Raw genomic sequence first — 20,027 nt, 5'->3', positions numbered from 1 at the left:
TCTTAGCCACAAAGCATGAACATCTGTGTTTTTCAGCTGCCTTTTCAGAAGGCAATAACAAGAGTTTGTTCGATTTCTCTCTACTGGATCTTCTGGATTATCAACACTCCTCACCAGCTTAACCAAACACAAGTGTAAAACAGCATGGAAGGGGTCATAGAGGATTACAGTGTTTCTGCTGTGGACTGCACCGTATCCTCCTCCAACCCCCAAATTCATAGGTTGAAGCTCTAACCCCCAATGTGATTGTATCTGGAGACAGGGTCTCTAGGAGGTAATTAAACTCAAATGAGTTCTTAAGAGTGAGGCCCTAATCCAACAGGACTGTCACCTTATAAGGAGAAGAAGAGAGATTACGCCCCTCCCACCACTACCATGGGAGGACACACGAGAAGGCAGAGAGCCCTAACCAGGAACCCAGCGGACAGCTGTACACTGATCTTGGACTTGCTAACTTCCAGAACTTTGAAATATAAATTGTTGTGTAAGACACCCAATCTGTGATATTTTATGAGGGCAGCCCAAGTGAACACAGTGTCCGTCCAGAAAAAGAACTTTGTCTCCGAGTTGAGGATATGCACTTCTCCATAATAGATGCTCTGAAACACTCAGGCCAGTTTGCCCCTGTGGCAGAAATAAGGACAGGATCGTTTTCTCTTTGTTTTGTAATGCCTCCCTAACTAATCTCCCTTAGGCTCTTCTCATGTACATAATCTCTCAAACCAGACTGGGTAGAGTCATCCTTGTCTCTATGTGTCATCCAAGTTCTCTTTTCTCTATACCTCGGTCACCAGATGTTATTTGATTTTACTTCCTATATCATTCTTGTATCTGTTCTCTCATCTCATTTTTCATTCCCCATGCCTTTGTTCAACATCATTTCTCATAGGAGTTATTATTAATTACCTCCAGAATCTACTTTGGTGATACCTTTGCCTTTCAATAGCTTCCATTTACCTACAGAAATAAAATCTACTTCCAGTCTCTCTCACTCTCTGTATTAGTCCCTGTTCATGCTGCTGTGAAGAACTGCCGGAGACTGGGTAATTTATAAAGAAAAGAGGCTTAACTGACTCGCAGTTTTGCTTAGCAGGGGAGTCTCAGGAAAAAAAAGCACGTCTTACATGGTAGCAGGCAAGAGAGAGTGGGTGAGGGGAACAGCCCTTATAAAACTATCAGATCTCATGAGAACTCACTCACTATCACAAGAACTGCATGGGGGAACCACCCCCATGATCCAGTCACCTCTCACCAGGTCCCTGATATGTGGGGATTACAATTTAGATTACAATTCAAGATGAGATTGGGGTGGGGACACAGCCAAACCATATCACACTCCAACCCCTTACTGTGTCTTCAGACCCAATTCTACTCATTGTACTCATATTAATCTCCATTACTGCCATACTTCATGCTGGATATGAGCACAGCATATGGCTTGATTCCTCTGTGTCTTTGATAGGTCTTTACTCTTCCTGAAACGTCTTCACTCCTGTTCACTTTTCTGTACAGCTTAATAGTATTTATGGCCCGGGCGAATTTATAATTTATCCGTTAAATTGGAATACTTTTGAGAGTAAAAGGAAGCACTTGTTAATTCTTCATCCAGAACCACAGATGTAAACGGAAATTATTTTAGGTAAATAGTAACATATTATTATCCTATTCTCAGCTAAAATTTTATACTTTGCCTTCTTCAGGAACCTATAACACAATCAGTAACACATCGTAAGTCCCCTTTTGTTTCCACGTGGTCATGGTCATTTGCAAATAGCAGCTGAAAAGCTGACAAGCAGAACTCTAGCAGACCTACAGGGCTGAGGAGATTAAAATTGAATTTCTGGGTCCTCCAATAATAAGGGACCTGGAAATACCTCAGGTTTTCATCAGGAGCCTCAAAAAAGTTGCACAATAGAAAGAGAAATGAAAAGAAAATAGAAGAGTATGTATAACAACTCAAACCCAGATTCAAACAGCAAAATACTCAATCAAACAAAGATGATCTGCTTCTAATTGAATATCTGAAGCAAAATTAAGCCCAAATCCCAGAAAATATCCTCTAGAGCCTCAAATTATCTCTCCAGCTTTTTATTACAATGTCTTCTATGTAATAAAAAATAATAAGGCACACCAGAGGACTAGATAAATTGAACAAAAATGAGGAAAAATATTAAGAAATAATAAAAGTAATCTTACAAGTCATCCAGATATTGCAGTTATCAGATGTGGGCTGATTAACGTGTTTAAGACATTATGTGCTAAAGGAAGGATAATAGCAGACAAATGAAAAATATTAAAAAACTGAAATCAAGACCTGAATATATGGGTTTAATAGCCAATCAGACATAGCTTAACAGAGGACCGGGATTGTAGGTCTGTTTCTTTTTTTTTTTTTTCTCTGAAATTAAGTAATATAAATACTGACTGAAAAATGATTTTTAAAAAAAGCTATCTATAAAGCTATATACCTACATATAAATTAAACCAAATGAAACATTTCTAAAAGAAGGTATATATGACAGTGAATTGGTCTAACATATATATGCAAGTAAAATCTTAGACATGGATAAAGGAAATGGTACAAAAACAATGCTAGAATCCTGGTCAACATGGTGAAACCCATTCTCTACTAAAAATACTAAAAATTAGCTGGGCATGGTGGCACATGCCTATAGTCCCAGCTACTCAGGAGGCTGAGGCAGGAGAATTGCCTGAACCCAGGAGGCGGAGGTTGCGGTGAGCCAAGATCGCACCGTTGCACTCCAGCCTGGGTAACAAGAGCAAAACTCCATCTCAAAAAAAAAAAAAAAAAAAGAATTAGCAGAAACCAATGAAACACATCTAACCACAAATTCAAAAAGCCTCACAAACCCAGTGTAGACAAAACAGAAAACCAAAATGAGGCACACCATAATACAACGCTCAAAACTAAGGACAAAGAGAAAATCTTACAAGTCTCCAGAGAGGACATCTTGTTTCAGCCGCACAGGAGTGCCTCGTATCACATTAACACTTTTGCCAAGCACAACTAAAAGACAAAATTTTAAAGAAGAAGATCGAAGCCAGTGGGGTATAACTGATGCAGGAAGGATGTGAAGTGCTACGGTCACTGATGGAAGGGACGCCCAGTAAGATGAGCTACTCAGTGACACTGACTTTTCCTCAAGGGCATTTGTCAGATCACGGCATTGCGGAAATAGTGTCTGAGCAGAAAACAACAGTATCATGGACTTAAGAAGACAGAGGTTGTAACCTGGGGCTGCCAAGGTTGCCAGGACATGAAGGCCAATATCTAGAGAGAAAAAACTGTAATAAAATTAGGTCAAATGTTGCTGTATCAATGTTGCACATGTACAAAATAAAATAAAAAATCATGCTTAAAGCATCAAAGGTTTGAGTAGTTGTGACTGTTAGGGGGGTAAATATTGGAGTTTCAAGTCAGCTAAGGTGGACGGACCCTGGTAACCACCTCAGACCTTTGTCTGAGAATGGGGAAAGGCCACATCTTGGGAGAAAGGTCTCTACCAAAGGGTAAGGGGGAAACCAACCTATAAATGAATCCAAACAAAACACAAAACAAACCTATCACAGGATCAGGGCAATGTCCCTATGCTCTCTCTGCCTGCCAGAGAAAACGTTTCTCTTTTCAGATGAAAAGGTCATTATTCAGAGTTTCTAAATTTTTATTCATAGGTCTATCACCAAAATTTTTTAAATTGAGGCATACTATGTAATATGGCCACGGCTAGGTGCAGTGGCTCACACCTATAATTCTAGGAGTTTGGAGACTGAGGTGGGTGGATCACCTGAGCCAAAGAATTCGAGACCAGCCTGGCCAACATGGTGAAACCCCATCTCTACTAAAAATATAAAAATTAGCCAGGCCTGGTGGTATGTGCCTGTAATCCTGGCTACTTGGGAGGCTGAGGCAGAACAATCAGCTGAACCCAGAGTGGAGGCTGCAGTGAGACAAGATCGTGCCACTTCATTCCAGCCTGGATCCATCTCAAAAAAAAAAAAAAAAAAAGGCGGCGGGGGGAGGAGGAGAAAACTGCCCCTAATGTGATTCAGTTATTGAAGCCATCAGAGTCTTCAAAATAATTTTCCACAGTATAAAGAAAGTAACAGGAAAAATGGAATTTTTCAGCAGAGACTTGAAATCTATCAGAAGAAATCCAATTGAATTTTGGAACTGAAACATACATTATCTGAAATAATTTAGTAGATTGTTTCTATTAATTATGCAAAGGAAAACAGGATTAATGAACAGGAAGGTAAGACAATAGAAAATGACCATATTGAAGCACTGAGCGGAGATATAGAAAATATGGAAAATATCTAAAGGGACATGAAACGAAAGTAATATTTAAGTAAACACTGGCCAAGAATTTTCAAACTTAACAAGAGTGTTCAAGATAGAGCACGAATTCCAAGCAAGGGTGTTGACACCTAGGAGAAACTACATCTACACACTTCATAGTCCAGTGGATTCTTTTCGAAAGGCAAAGAGGAGGTCCCCGGGCAAGATGGTCGAATAGGAGCAGCTCCAGTGCGCAGCTCCCGGCAAGCTCGACGCAGAGGGCAGGTAATTTCCACCTTTCCAACTGAGGTGTCTGGTTTGTTTCATTGGGACTGGTTGCACGCTGTGCGCAGCTCAAGGAGGGCAAGCTGAAACAGGGCGGGGCCGAAGCGGGGTGGGGCACTGCCTCACCCAGGAAGTGCAGGGGGCCGGGCTACTCCGTCTCCTAGCCAAGGTAAGCCGTTAAGGACTGTTCTTGCACTGTGGCCCTAATACTGCACTTTTCTCACAGTTTTCACAACTCGCGGACCAGGACATTCCCTCCAGTACCTACAAAGATGAAGTGAAAATCTTTATCTTCCTAGCACAAAACTGGGTGGCCATTTGGGAAGACACGGAGCAGCCACAGCAGTTTTTTTTTTTTAATACCCCAGTGTTGCCTGGAATGCCAGTGAGACAGAACTGTTCACTCTCCTGGAAAAGAGGCTGAAGCCAGGGAACCAAGTGGTCTGGCTCAGCGGGTCCCCCAACATGGAGACCAGCGAGCTAAGATCCACTGGCTTGAAATTCTCACAGAGAGCACAGCAGTCTGAACTTGATCTGGAACATTCGAGCTTGCTGGGTGGAGGTGCGTCCACCGCTGCTGAGGCTTCAGTAGGCAGTTTCAACACCACAGTGTAAGCAAAGATGCCAGGAAGCTCAAACTGGGCAGAGCCCAAAACAGCTCAACACCTACAGACAGACAGTCTCACTAGATGTCCTCGCTGGGTAGCGCATCTCTGAAAAAAGGCAGCAGCTCATCAGGGACTTATAAGTAAAGCCCCCACCTTTCTGGGACAGAGCACCTGGGAAAAGGGGCAGTAGAGGGTACAGCTTCAGCAAACCTTAATGTACCTGCCTGGCAGCCCTGAAGATCAGTGGATTTCCCAACACAGCATTTGAGCTCTGTTAAGGGACAGACGGCCTCAAGTGGAGCCCTGATCCACATGTATTTTGACTAGGAGATACCTCCAAGTTGGGGCCGACGGACACCTCAACAGGAGAGCACTGCCTGGCATCCGGCAGGTACCGCTCTGGGATGAAGCTAACAGAGGAAGGAAGAGGCAGCAATTTTTGCTGTTCTGCAGCCTCCACTGGTGATTCCTAGGCAATCAGGGTCTGGAGTGGACGTCCAGCAAACTTGCAGTGGAGGGGACCTGATTGTTAGAAAGAAAACTAACAAAAAGAAAGAAATAGTTTCAACATCAACAAAAAGGGTGTCCACTCAGAGACCCTATGCAAAGGTCACCAACCTAGAGATCAAAGGTAGATAAATCCATGAAGACAGAAAGAACATGGTGCAAAGGCTGAAAACTCCGAAAACCAGAACTCCTCTTCTTTAAGGGATCACAGCTCGCCAGCCAGGGAGCAAAACTGGACAGGGAATGAGTTTGACAAACTGACAGAAGCAGGCTAATATCCATTATCTACAAAGAACTTAAACAAATTTACAAGAAACAACAACATCATTAAAAAGTGGGTAAAGAATATGAACAGACGCTTCTCAAAAGGAGACATTCATGCAGCAGACAAACATGAAAAAATGCTCATCACTGGTCATAAGAGAAATGCAAATCAAAACCACATTGTGATACCATCTCATACCGTTTAGAATGATGATCATTAAAAAGATCTGTGTGCCAAAAGCTATACCCACAGTTCTTTTTGTCTGAGAAACCCACACTCTCTCTAGATTCATCTTCAGTTTACTGGCCTCATGGATAAGCCATGTATGCATTCTCTTCATCCTAAGCATTTTTCCCCCAACTAAAAGATTTTCTATGGGCAATTTTGAACCATCCACAGTGTTAACTAAGGAGGTGATGATCATACAAAAGATTTGGTCTTTTTCTTGAGATACATTCTAAGTTTTGTTGCCCAAGCATTTCTCAAGTTTTTCTCTCACTGGTTATAGATGAAAAATTACGCCAGGTGCGATGGCTCATGCCTGTAATCCCAGAATTTTGGGAGGCTGAGGTGGGTGGATCACCTGAGGTTGGGAGTTAGAGACCTCCTGATAAACATGGAGAAACCCAGTCACTACTAAAACTACAAAATTAGCCAGGAATGGTGGTGCATGCCTGCAATCCAAGTTACTGGGAAGGCTGAGACAGGAAAAGCACTTGAACCCAGGATGTGGAGGTTGCAGTGAGCTGAGATCACCCCACTGAACTCTTTCCTGGCCAACAGGAGCAAAACTCCATCTCAAAAAACAAAACAAAACAAAAAAAATTAACTGTATCTTCCAATCATGGTAGAACTAAAGTTTTATCCCAGGATTATCTCCATACTTTCATCGAAATTCTATTGAACATCTCTTTCTCTTGTAATCCCTACTCAAAGACAGCTAAAAATAACAACCCAGACACCCTAGCAAAATTCTTACATTGCAATCTTTTTGTCTAAAGCCACAAGTTCAGTAGGTACATTTGCTCACTTCCATGAGACACGGATGACATTTAACCCAAATATGACTTCACTACATAATATAGATGATCATTCTTCTCATCCCCCAATAATATTTTCCTCATTACTTACCACCTGGCTCTGAGGCCAGTGGCTCATAATGTATGTCTTTGTGAAGTCATCCTGCTTCTGGTATCAGTTCCTGTGTGCTGGTTCAGATTTCTATATATAAGATTTGCTTCAGTAGCAGCAATCAAAAAATCCTATTAATTTGAGGGGGGAGATCCAAGATGGATGAATAGGAACAGCTCCGGAGTGCAGTTCCCAGTAAGTATAGTGCAGAGGGTAAGTGCTCACTGCCCATAGACCAGGAGATTCCTGGGCTGAAAAGTGCCATGAGTTTTCAACGTGGTGATTTCAGCCAGTGCCATGTCAATGCACAGAAATTCACCCAAGTCTGGGCAGCCATTTCAACTGGCGCCTGGAATGCCTGGGAGACAGAGCCATCCATTCAACTGAAAGGGAGGGGGCTGAGACAGGGAACCAGGTGATCTGGCTCAGTGGGTACCACCCCTACAAAACAAGCAATCTGAAATGCTCTGGATTGAGAGATTTGCAGCAAGCTGGACCCAGGACCAGGCATCCCCCACTACCAAGGCAGTCTGCCACTACCTAGGCTGTTCACACAGCAGCTAGGCAGAGCCTGAAGCAGCTCAGCATCACCTCTGCTGGCAGACTGTGACTAGATTACTTTGTGTGGGGCAGTGCATCTATAAAAAAGGCAGCAGCAAGACAGGAACTTACAAATAAAGCTGACCTTCCTAGGACAGAGCACCTATGGAAAAGAGGCAGTTATGAGTTCAGCTGCAGCAGATTTAAAGGTACCTGCCCAGCAGCTCTGCACAGAACAGCAGAGCTCCAAGCCCAGGACTTGAGCTCCTATAAGGGACAGACTCTCCTCAAGCAACTTCCCAACCCCCGTATACCCAAAGAGACACTTCATAAAGGAGAGCTCAGGCTGACATCTGTCAGGTGCCCTTCTGGGACGAGGATAGCAGAGGAAGAAACCGGCGGCAACCCTTGCTGTTCAGCAGCCCCCGCAGGAGATCCCAAGGCAAGGAGGGTCTGCAGTAGACCTCCAGCCATCCTGCAGCAGAGGGGCCTGTTAGAAGGAAAACTAAAAAGCAGAAATAAATAGCTTCAACATCAAGAAAAATGACGTCCATCAGACACCATCCAAAAGTCACCAACTAAAAAGACCACAGTTAGATAAAATCACTAAGATGGGAAGAAAGCAGTGCAAAAGGGATGAAAATACCAAAAACGAGAATGCCTCTCCTCCTCCAAAGGATCACAACTCCTCACCAGCTAGGGATCAAAGATGGATGTAGAATGAATCCGATGAATTGACAGAAACAGGCTTCAGAAGGTGGGTAATAACAAACTTCTCAGAGCTAAAAGAACATGTGCTAACTTTTCAATGCAAAGAAACTAAGAACCTAGAAAAAAGGTTAGAAGAGATGCTACCTAGAATAAACAGCTGAGAGAAGAATATAAACACTTGATGGAGTTGAAAACACAGCAGGAGAACTTTGCAAAGCATGCACAAGTTTCAAAAGCTGAATCTCCCAAGCAGAAGAAAGTATATCAGAGATTGAAGATCAACTCCATGAAATAAAATGAAAAGGCAAGAATAGAGAAAAAAAGAGTGAAAAGAAATGAACAAAGCCTCCAAGAAATACGGGATTATGTGAAAAGCCCTAATCTTCGTTTGCTAGAGGTACCTTAATGTGACCAAGAAAATGAATCCAAGCTGGAAAACAATCTTCAGGATATTATCCAGGAGAACTTCTTCAACCTAGCAAGGCAGGCCACCATTCAAGTCCAGGAAATACAGAGACCACGACAAAGATATTCCTCAAGAAGTGCAACCCCAAGGCACATAATTGCCAGATTCACCAGTTGAAATTAAGGAAAAAATGCTACGGGCAGCCAGAGAGAAAGGTCGGGTTACCCAGAAAAGGAAACTGATCAGACTCACAGTGGATCTCTCCACAGAAACCCTACAAGCCAGAAGAGAGTGGGGGCCAATATTCAACATCCTTAAAGAAAAGAACTTTCAACCCAGAATTTCATATCTAGCCAAACTCAGCTTCATAAGCAAAGGAGAAAGAAAAACCTTTATGGACGAGCAATTGCTGAGAGGTTACATCACCACCAGATCTGCCTTACAAGAGCTCCTGAAAGAAGCACTAAATAAGGAAAGGAACAACAGTACCAGCCACTCCAAAAATATATCAAAAGGTAAAGACCATCAACACAATGAAGAAAACGTGTTAACTAACGGGCAAAACATCCAGCTAGCATCAAAATGGCAGGATCAAATACACACATAACAACATTTACCTTAAATGTAAATGGACTAAATGCCCCAATCAAAAGACAAACACTGGCAAATTGGATAAAAAGTCAAAACCTATTGGTGTGCTGTGTTCAGGAAACCCATCTCAAGTGCAAGGACATTCATAGGCCAAAAATAAAGGGATGGAGAAAGATTTATCAAGCAAATGGAGAGCAAGAAAAAAATAGGAGTTGCAATCCTAGGCTCTGATAAAATGGACTTTAAACCATCAAAAATCAAAAGAGACAAAGCAGGGCATTACATCATGGTAAAAGGATCAATGCATTAAGAACTAATGATCCTAAATATATACACACCCAATACAGGAACACCCAGTTACATAAAGCAAGTTCTTAATGACTTACAAAGAGACTTTGACTCCTACCCAATAATAGTGGGAGACTTTAACACTCCACTGTCAATATTAGATCAACAAGACAGAAAATTAACAAGGATATCCAGGACTTGAACTCAGATCTGGACCAAGTGGGTCTAATAGACATCTACAGAAATCTCCACCCCAAATCCACAGAATACACATTCTTCTCAGCACTGCATGGCACCTACTTTAAAATTGACCACATAATTGGAAGTAAATCACTCCTCAGCAATGTAAAAGAATGGAAATCGTAACAGTCTCTCAGATCACAGTGCAATCAAATTAGAACTCAGAATTAAGAAACTAACTCAGAACTGCACAACTTCATGGAAACTGAACAACTGGCTCCTTAATGTCAACTGGATACACAATGAAATGAAGGCAGAAATAAAGATGTTTTTTGAAACCAACAAAAACGATGATATAATGTACCAGAATCTCTGGGACACATTTAAAGCAGTGTCTAGAGGGAAATTTATAGCAATAAATGCCCACCAGATACGTGAGGAAAGATGTAAAATCAACACCCTATTGTCAAAACTGAAAGAGCTAGAGGAGCAAGATCAAAAAAACTCAAAACCTAGCAGAAGACAAGAAATAACTAAGATCAGAGCAGAACTGAAGGAGATAGAGACACAAAAAAAATCCTTCAAAAAAAAAAATCAATAAATCCAGGAGCTGGTTTTTGGAAAAGATCAACAAAACAGACAGACTACTAGCCAGATTAATAAAAAAGAAAAGGTAGAAGAATCAAATAGATGCAATAAAAAATGACAAAGGTGATATCACCACTGATTCCACAGAAATACAAACTACAATTAGAGATTACTACAAACAACTCTATGTACATAAACCAGTAAACCTGGAAGAAATGGATAAATTCCTGGACACTTGCACCCTCCCAAGCCTAAACCAGGAAAATGTTGAATCCTTGAACAAACCAATAACGTGGGCTGAAGTAGAGGCAGCAATTAATAGCCTACCAACCAAAAACAGTCCAGGTCCAGATGGGTTCACAGCTCAGTTCTACCAGACATACAGAAAAGGAGCTGGTACCATTCCTTCTGAAACTATTCCAAACAATACAAAAAGAGGGAAGCCTTCCCAAATCATTTTCTGAGACCATCATCATCATGATACCAAAACCCGGCAGAGATTCAACAAAAAAAGAAAACTTCAGGCCAATATCCATGGTGAACACAGATGCAAAAATCTTCAATAAAATACTGGCAAACCGATTGCAACAGCACATCAAAAAGCTTATCCATCACCATCAACTAGGCTTCATCCCGGGTATGCAAGGCTGGTTCAACATATATGCAAGTCTATAAACGTAATCCAGCACATAAACAGAACCAAAGACAAAACCACATGATTATCTCAATAGATGCAGAGAAGGCCTTCGACAAAATTCAACAGTCCTTTATGCTAAAAACCCTCAATAAACTAGGTATTGACGGAATGTATCTCAAAATAATAAAAGCTATTTATGACAAACCTACAGCCAATATCATACTGAATGGGCAAAAACTGGAAGCATTCCCTTTGAAATCCGGCACTAGACAAGGATGCCCTCTCTCACCACTCCTATTCAATCTAGTATTGGAAGTTCTAATTAGGCAAGGAAAAAAAAATGGTATTCAATTAGGAAAAGAGGAAGTCAAACTGTCTCTATTTGCAGATGACATGATTGTATATTTAGAAGACCCCCATCATCTCAGCCCAAAATCTCCTTGAGCTGATAAGCAACTTCAGCAAAGTCTCAGGACACAAAATTAATGTGCCAATATCACAAGCATTTCTATACACCAATAACAGACTAACAGAGAGCCAAATCATGAGCAAACTCCCATTCACAATTGCTACAGAGAGTAAAATACCTAGGAATGTGAAGGACCTCTTCAAGAAGAATTACTAACCACTGCTAAAGGAAATAAAAGAGGACAAAAACAAATGGAGAAACAGTCCATGCCCATCGTTAGGAAGAATCAATATCGTGAAAATCACCACACTGCCCAAAGTAATTTATAGATTCAATGCTATCCCCATGAAGCTACCAAAGACCTTCTTCACAGAACTGGAAAAAAACCACCACCTTAAATTTCATATGGAACCAAAAGAGAGCCCACATAGCCAAGACAATCCTAAGCAAAAAGAACAAAGCTGGAGGCATCATGTTACCTGATTTCAAACTATACTACAAAGCTTCAGTAATCAAAATAGCATGGTACTGGTATCAAAACAGAGATATAGACCAATGGAACAGAACAGAGGCCTTGGAACAACACCACACATCTACAACTATCTGATCTTTGACAAATCGGACAAAAACAAGCAATGGGGAAAGGATTCCCTGTTTAATAAATGGTGTTGGGAAAACTGGCCAGCAGTGTGCAGAAAGCAGAAACCATTCAGGACATAGGCATAGGCAAGGACTTCATGACTACAACACCAAAAGCATTAGCAACAAAAGCCAAAATAGACCAATGGGACATAATGAAACTCCAGAGCCTCTGTACAGCAAAAGAAACAACCATTAGAGTCAACTGGTAACCAACAGAATGGGAAAAATTTGCAATCTGCCCTTCTGACAAGGCGCTAATATCCAGAATCTACAAAAAACTAAAATATTTACAAAAAAAAAAAAACCCATCCAAAAGTGGGAGAAGGATATGAGCAGACACTTTTCAAAAGAAGACATATATAAAGCCAACATACATATGAAAAAATGCTCATTACTGATTATTAGAGAAATGCAAATCAAAACCACATTGAAATACCACCTCATGCCAGTTAGAATGGTGATCATTAAAAAATCTGGAGACAACAGATGCTGGAGAGGATGTGGAGGAATAGGAACACTTTTACACTGTTGATGGGAGTGTAAACTAGTTCAACCATTGTGGAAGACAGTGTGGTATTTGCTCAAGGGCCTAGAAATACAAATTCCATTTGACCCAGCAATCCCATTACTGGGTATATACCCAAAGGATTATAAATCATTCTATTATGAAGACACATGCACATGTATGCTCATAGCGGCACTGTTTACAATAGCAAAGACCTGGAACCAACCCAAATGCCCATGGATGATAGACTGGACAAGGAAAATGTGACACATATACACCATGGAATACTATGCAGCCATAAAAAACGATGAGTTCGTCTCCTTTGTAGGGACATGGATGAATCTGGAGAACATCATTCTCAGCAAACTGACACAAGAACAGAAAATCAAACACCGCATGTTCTCACTCAAAGGTGGGTATCGAACAACGAGAATACATGGACACAGGGAGGGGAGCATCACACACTGGGGTCTTGGGGGGGCCAAGGGAAGGACAGCGGGGGTTAGGGAGGTCAGGGAGGGATAACATGGGGAGAAATGCCAGATGTAGGTGACAGGGGGTTGGAAGCAGCAAACCACATTGCCGTGCGTACCTATGCAACAATCCTGCATGATCTGCACATATGTCCCAGAACCTGAAGTATAATTTTTTTTAAATCCCATTAATTTACAGTAACAAATTATTTATTTTTCGCTCTCATGATTAGCAGATTGGTAGCTGCAGCTCTGCTCTCCAGGTCATCTTAATTTAGTTTCCCATTTCCCTCCCCAGCATATATTGCAGGTATTATAGAAACTGATAACTACACATGCAACATGGGCTGGTTTGCAGCGCACAGAGAGCCCAAGCACAAAGGGCTGAAGACCTACGGGGTCAGCCTGGCAACACCTATCCAAGAGGTCCAACTCTATCCAAGCAGATCTTCCCGCATTCCAGGCTCATCATTTTCTCCTATTCCAGTGTGGCTAATCCATACACAGAAATTTAGGCAGCTCCACGTATTCTCGTCTAGTTGTGTTTCATGACACATCTCCACAGCTAAGCCCCAGCTCAAACTCTGTACAGGAAGCTCCTGATGCTGTCCCAGAACTCACGGCCGAATCTGCTCTACTTTGTTGCTGAAGTTCGGTCACCTGGTTCCCTTGCCTTCAACTCCTCCAGGTCCTCATCACTTGGCAATCCATTACTGTCAGTTCTTCTGGGCTTTCTAATCACTGCTTGAGTACTTTTGCCCTTTATGCCTAAGGCTGCAAAGACAGGCAGAAAGCTCTCCTCCAGGCCCTGGATTCCTTTTTTACTTCCCTTTTGTATCTTCACTGCATGTTTACTGTGAGTCTTCGGCACTCTCAGTTTAAAGCCATGTTGTGACTCTGGCCTTTCCATGAGGCATCATCCTCTGGCTTCAGCAGAGAGCCTGATAAAGAGTGTCCTGCAGAGAGTAGTTTCAAGATGTCTCCAGAGCCCTGGAGGTGCTTGAGTGAGGAGGCCCCCTGGCTGTCTTAAGGACTTTAAAAAAAAAAAAATCAGGATCTTACTACCTGGCACAGATGTGAGTGTAGGGGCATGATCATAGCTCACTGCAGCCTCAGCCTCCTGGGCTGATCCTCCTGCCTCAGCCTCCTGAGTAGCTGATAGCCCTACAGGGGTGCACAACCAAGTCCACCTAATTTTTAAAACTGTTTGTAGAGACAAGGTGGTCCTGCTGTAGTGCTCAGGGACCCACTGTATTACTGGTCTGGAACTCCTGGTCTGAAGCAGTCCTCCCTCCTCCACTTCACAAAGCGCTGGGATTATAGGCAAGAGCCACTGTATCCAACCTCTTAGGGACTTTTTTATCTGGCTTCAGTCTCTGCTCCAATGTTGGTACAAACCTGCCTTTTAAAACCCTTTGGACCACACTAGGGCTACATCAGAGCCTTCAGCCAAGCTGGGAACTGAGCAGGACTCTGCAAATTCCTTATGTAAATACCAGATCTGCTTTACGGATGGGGCACCTGGCGCCTCCATTTACCTCCAATATTTTTGATACCAGATTGCTTTTTTTTCTGTCATTTCAGGGCACCAAGGAAGAGAACCAATGGCAGAAGCCACACGTGCAAGCAAGATGGGAGTCTGGAGAGCCTTGGTCTAAGTCACGAGCACTCAGCCCTTTTCTCTTTGTAAGGGCAACCGGGTCATATCTGCCAGCTTAGAGCTGCTCTGTCCACAACCCTAAAATCTAACGCCTAGAACAATAAATGCACTTAAGCATGTCAGAGTCTCTCAAGTAGCAAAGGGACTTGTACCAAGAGAACTGAACACCTGCTCCTGCACCCTGACAACCGATAGGAAACAAGGACTGCTATGGCTGCAGCCCCAGGAGCCTAGTGTTAAGAGGGTGCAAGGCCTGGCTTCAGGTTGGGGGCCTGGGGAAGGGCTGGCACCTCTCCATCTCCTACAGCTCGTCTTCCTCCAGTTCCTGGTGAAAATCTGTGTCTGACACCCACCAGGTCACAAACTCATAGCAAGTGAGGGCCTGAAGGCTTCACATCCTGAGCTGCAGCTAGAAGGAACGGTTGGTATAATACACGGCCATGCACTACCTATGTTTCCTCAACATGGGACTGCATATATGACAATGGTCTGTCCCATGTGATTAGGATAAAGCTGAAAAATTCCTGTCACCTAGTGATATCGTTGCCATAGTAACGTCAAGGCCTGAGCTATCACTCACACGTGTGTTGTGATGCTGAAACAAAGCTGCCACCCTGCTAGTTACATGAGTAGAACACAAACAAGTACATAATACCTAGTACCTGATCACAATGCACAAGTGTATGGCTGGTTTATGGATTTACTATATGTACTCTTCATCATGATTTTAGAGTGTACTCCTTCTGCATGTATGTATTAACTGTAAAACCACCTGAGGCGGGTCCTTCAGGAGTTTTCCAGAGAAAGCCACTGTCATCACAGATGACAGCTCTTTGTGTGTTATCGCCCCTGAAGAACTCCTACCGGGACAAGACGTGGAGGTAGAAGACGGTGAGATTGACGATCTCGACCCGTGTAAGCCTAGGCTAATGCATATGTGTGCTTGTGTCTTAGTTTTTACCAAAAAGTGAAAAAGGTTAAAAAAAAAAAAATACAAACTAGCTTATGGAATAAAGATATGAAGAAACTCCTTTGGTACAGCTGTACATGTGTTTGTGTTTTCAGCTGTGTCATTACAAAAAGGTCAAACTTTAAAAAGAAAGAAGTTTATAAAGTACAAAGATTGCAGCACAGCAAGGTCAATTTATGGTTGAAGAAAAACATTTAAAAAATAAATGTAGTGTAGCCTAAGTGTACAGTGTGCATAAGGTCTACAGTGGGTGCAGTATGTGTCCCAGGCTCCACATTCACTCACCACCCACTCACTGACTCGCCCAGAGCATCTTCCTGCCCTGCAAGCCACATTCCTGGTAAGTGCCCTATACAGGGGGACCATTTTAACCTTTTATATCATATTTTTCCTGTAAACATATCTACATTCAGATGTTTAGACACACAGGTAAATACCACGGTGCTACAGTTGTCTATGGTTTTGAGTACAGTAACATGCTGTATGGGTTTCTAGCCTAGGAGCGACAGCCTATCCCATATAGACTAGGTGTGGTAGGTACCATCTAGGTTTAAGGAAGTATATGCTATGATGTTCCCACAACAACCGAATCACTTAACGAAGCATTTCTCAGAACATATCCCCGTGGTTAAGCAACAAATGACTGTATTTTCTGTGTACATTTCACCTCCATTATACACACACACACACACACACACAATTTTTTTTCTATATTTCTCATGGTAGAGGTAAAGAACACCAGGACTTCCAGAAAAAACTAATGTGTCTTCAAGCTTCTGCTTGATGTGGCTCATGTTATATCTAAGCATATGCTATTGGACAAAGTAGTCACAAAGCCAAGGCTTTCAATGGGATGGGGAAGCATACTGCATTTTTTTGAAGGCACTGTAAGTCACAATGCATCGGGTGGGATCATACTGTCGTTTTTTTTTTTTTTTTTTTTTTAAAGAGAAAAAAAGAAAGGAAGAAAAAGAAAAGAAGAAAGAAAGAAAAAAAGAATGAGAGAGAGCAAGAAAGAGGAAGAGAAAGAGGGAGAGAGAACGGGAATCTTGCTCTATTGCCCAGGCTAGAATGCAGTCTAAAAATGGGTACATACTGTCCTTTTATAGTGAAGAGAGAAGTAAATAATAGAGAACAATAATACAGTTCACCAAAGATGCTAAGGCCAATTATATCCAAAGAGCAAGATCAGTTTGGTGGAATGACCTAATAATGCACTGAGATGCCCATATGCCCAAATTTCCTGCCAAACAGTCTAAATGGAAAACCAGAATCCTCATTAAAATGAAAAAAGATAGGTCACATGCTAAAAACTCTCAATAAACTAGGTATTAATAAAATGTAGCTCAAAATAATGAGGTATTTATGACAAACCCACAGCAAATATCATACTGAATGGGCAAAAACTGGCAGTACTCCCTTTGAAATCCAGCACAAGATAACGATGCCCTCTCTCACCACTCCTATTTAACAGAGTATTGCAAGTTCTGGCCAGGGCAAGAGAAAGAAATAAAGGGTATTCAAATAGGAAAAGAGGAAGCCAAATTATCTCTGTTTGCAGATGACATGATTGTACATTTTTAAAACCCCATTGTGTCAGCCCCAAATCTCCTTAAGCTGATAAGCAACTTCAGCAACGTCTCAGGATACAAAGTCAATGTGCAAAAATGACAAGCATTCCTGTACACCAATGACAGACAGACAGAGAGCCAAATCTTGAGTGAACTCCCATTCACATTCGCTATAAAGAGAATAATAGGAATACAGCTTACGAGGGATGTGAAGGACCTCTTCAAGGAAAACTAGAAACTACTGCTCAAGGAAATAGGAGAGGACACAAACAGATGGAAAAGCATTCCATGCTCATGGTTAGGAAGAATCAATATCAGGGAAATCAATATCAGAATCAGAGAAAATGGCCACAATGCCTAAAGTATTCTATAGAGTCAATGCTATCCCAATCAACCTTCCATTGACTTTCTTCACAGCATTAGAAAAAAACTACTTGAAATTTAATATGGAACCCAATAAGAGCTTGTATAGCCAAGACAATCCTAAGCAAAAAGAACAAAGCTGGAGGCATTATGTTATCTGACTTCAAACTATACTACAAGGCTACGGTAACCAAAACAGCATGGTGCTGGTACCAAAACAGATACATAGACCAATAGAACAGAACAGAGGCCCCGGAAGTAACACCACACATCTACAACCATCTGCTTTTTTACAAACCTGACAAAAACAAGCAATGGGGAAAGGATTGCCTATTTAATAAATGGTGTTGGGAAAACTGGTTAGCCATATGCAGAAAACTGAAACTGGATTCTTTCCTTACATCTTACACAAAAATTAACTCAAGATGCAATAAGGACTTAAATGTAAGAACTAAAACCATAAAAAATCTAGAAGAAAACCTAAGCAATGACATTCAGGACATAGGCATGGGCAAAGACTTCATCACTAAAACACCAAAAGCAATAACAACAAAAGCCAAAGTTGACAAATGGGATCTAATTAAACTAAAGAGCTTCTGCACAGCAAAAGAAACTATCAAGAGAGAACAGGAAACTTACAGAATGAGAGAGATTTTTTGCAATATATCCATCTGACAAAGGGCTAATATCTACAAAGAACTTAAAACAAATTTGCAGGAGAAAAAAACACACACACACATAACCCTATCAAAAAGTGGGCAAAGGATATGAACAGACAGTTCTCAAAAGAAGACATTTATGCAGCCAACAAACGTATGAAAAAAAAGCTCATCATCACTGGTCATTAGAGAAATGCACATTAAAACCACAATGAGCTACCATCTCACACCAGTTAGAACGGTCATCTTTCTTTTATTTTTTTTACAAAAGCAAGTGATTGCCGGCAAGATGCTCAAACAGCAACAGCTCTGGTGTGCAGCTCCCAGCGAGAGTTATGCAGAAGGAAGGTGATCTCCACACTTCCAGTTGAGGTACCCGGTTCATCTCATTGGGACTGGTTAGACAGTGGGTGCAGCCCAAGAAGGGCAAGCCGAAGCAGGGTGGGGCATCTCCTCACCTGGGAAGCACAAGGGGCCAAGGAACTCCCTCTCCTAGCCAAGGGAAGCAATTAGGGATGTTTCCCAGCACTCTGGCCCACATACTGCACTTCTCCCACACTCTTCACAACCCACAGACCAGGAGATTCCCTCTGGTGCCTACAATGCCAGTGGCCCGGGTTTCCATCACAAAACTGGGTGGCTATTTGGGAAGACACTGAGCTAACTGCAGCAGTTATTTTTTTTTAATATCCCAGTGGCACCTGGAACCCCAGTGAGATAGAACCAGTCAATCCTCTGAAAAAGGGGACTGAAGCAAGGGAGCTAAGTGATCTGGCTCAGTGGGTCCCATCCCCATGAAGACCAGCAAGCTAAGATCCACTGGCTTGAAATTCTTGCAGCCAGCACAGCAGTGTGAGTTCAACCTGGGACATTTGAGCTTGGGGTGGGGAGGGGTGTTTGACATTACTGAGGCTCCAGTAGACATTTTAACCTCACCTGTGTAAACAAAATTTCCAGGAAGTTTTTACACAGCAACTGGGCAGAGCCCATGGCAGCTCATCAAGGCCTCTGCAGGCAGACTGTGTCACCAGACTCCCTCCTTGCTGGGTAGGGTATCTCTGAATAAAGGCAGTAGCCCATCAGGGACTTATAAATAAAGCCCCACCTTCCCAGGACAGAGCACCTGGGAAAAGGGGTGGCTGTGGGTACAGCTTCAGCAGACTTAAACGTCCCTGCCTGGCAGCTCTGAAGAGAGAAACTGATCTCCCAGCTCAGCATTTGAGCTCTGATAAGGGACAGACGACCTCTTCAAGTGCCTCCCTGACCCCTGTGTATCCTCACTGGGAGACACCTCCCAGCAGGGGCTGACCGACACCTCATACAGGAGAGCTCTGGCTGGCATCTGGCAGGGACCCTTCTGGGATGAAGCTACCAGAGGAAGAAACAGGCATTTATCTTTGCCATTTCTGTAGGTGATTCCCTGGCAAGCAGGGCCTGGAGTGGACCTCCAGCAAACTCTAGCTGACCTACAGCAAAGGGGCCTACATGTTAGAAGGAAAAATAAACAAAGACTTTCAACATCAACAGAAAGGACATTCACTCAGAGACCCCATCGAAAGGTCACCAACTTCAAAGACCAAAGGTAGATAAATCCATGAAGATGGGAAGAAACCAGAGCAAAAATGCGGAAAATCCCAAAATCTAGAATGCCTCTTTTCCTCCAAGGGATCACAACTCCTCACCAGCAAGGGAACAAAACTGAACGGAGAATGAATTCGATGAATGTACAGAAGCAGGC

The 20,027-nt window shown here is 42.4% G+C and overlaps 1 protein-coding gene and 1 long non-coding RNA gene across 11 annotated transcripts in view; one reads left to right on the top strand and one right to left on the bottom strand.

The window, feature by feature from the left end:
* Positions 1 to 15,756, top strand: part of LOC103792230 (uncharacterized) — a 585,886-nt gene extending 570,130 nt beyond the window's left edge. For 9 of the 10 annotated variants that reach the window (XR_013533659.1, XR_013533642.1, XR_013533640.1 and 6 more), the window contains one exon: positions 14,651 to 15,756. This is a non-coding gene — a long non-coding RNA (uncharacterized LOC103792230). Of the gene's footprint in view, positions 1 to 6; positions 13,006 to 14,650 lie in introns of all 10 variants that reach the window. The other variant, XR_013533651.1, reaches the window with a different exon arrangement.
* Positions 1 to 20,027, bottom strand: part of LOC118152744 (uncharacterized) — an 89,233-nt gene that overhangs the window by 58,057 nt on the left and 11,149 nt on the right. The gene's annotated exons all lie outside the window — the stretch shown is intronic.

This window comes from Callithrix jacchus, chromosome 4 (genome assembly GCF_049354715.1).
Source record: "Callithrix jacchus isolate 240 chromosome 4, calJac240_pri, whole genome shotgun sequence".
NCBI classification, from domain to species: Eukaryota; Metazoa; Chordata; class Mammalia; order Primates; family Cebidae; genus Callithrix; species Callithrix jacchus.
Note: the sequence above shows the minus strand (reverse complement) of the source record. Positions and strands in the feature narration are given on the sequence as shown.